Genomic DNA, 574 nt, shown 5'->3' with positions numbered 1-574 from the left:
GCAGTCAGGATGGGGTTGCCCGTGTGGGTCCCTCCCCCTGGTGTGGCTCGGCTTCCCTCCCCGCTGTGTGCTGCTGCCCTGGCTGCTGGTGGTGGTGGTCGGTGGTGGTCGTGGAGGTGGTGGCGGTGATGGTGGTGATGAACTCTGACTAACACGGCTTTCTCTCTCTCCCTGCCTGGGGGCCTCCTGGCCTGGACAGCCCGCTCTTCCTCCGTCGTTAACCCTCCGTTGTCCTGTGGGATAGAGTTGTCCCCCACCGCCCCTGCCCCAGGCGGTGGGGAGGGGCCCCCTCCATTGTCGTGGTGCGTTGCTCTCCAGCCCCCCGCCCGCCGGCCCCTCTCTCCTCTCTGCAGGCTCCGCTGTTAACACACTCGCAGTGCTGATGTCTCTCTCTCTCTCTGTCTGTCTGTCTCTTGTCCGTCTGTCTCTCTCCTCCTCTTCTCTCACTGTCTCTTTTTTCCTTTTATCTGTTATTGTTTTTCCTCCTCTTCTACCTCCCCACCCCCACGTGTGTCCTGCCCTCTCTCCCCCATCACCACCCCTGGCGCCCCCTGGCCTGGCTGCCCAGTGGCAC

At 63.4% G+C, this 574-nt stretch overlaps 1 protein-coding gene across 1 annotated transcript in view; it reads left to right on the top strand.

Annotated features, from left to right (window-relative positions):
- Positions 1–574, top strand: part of SYT7 (synaptotagmin VII) — a 100,057-nt gene that overhangs the window by 74,888 nt on the left and 24,595 nt on the right. The gene's annotated exons all lie outside the window — the stretch shown is intronic.

This window comes from Myotis brandtii, unplaced genomic scaffold (assembly GCF_000412655.1).
Source record: "Myotis brandtii unplaced genomic scaffold, ASM41265v1 scaffold369, whole genome shotgun sequence".
In the NCBI taxonomy this organism is placed as follows: Eukaryota; Metazoa; Chordata; class Mammalia; order Chiroptera; family Vespertilionidae; genus Myotis; species Myotis brandtii.
Note: the sequence above shows the minus strand (reverse complement) of the source record. Positions and strands in the feature narration are given on the sequence as shown.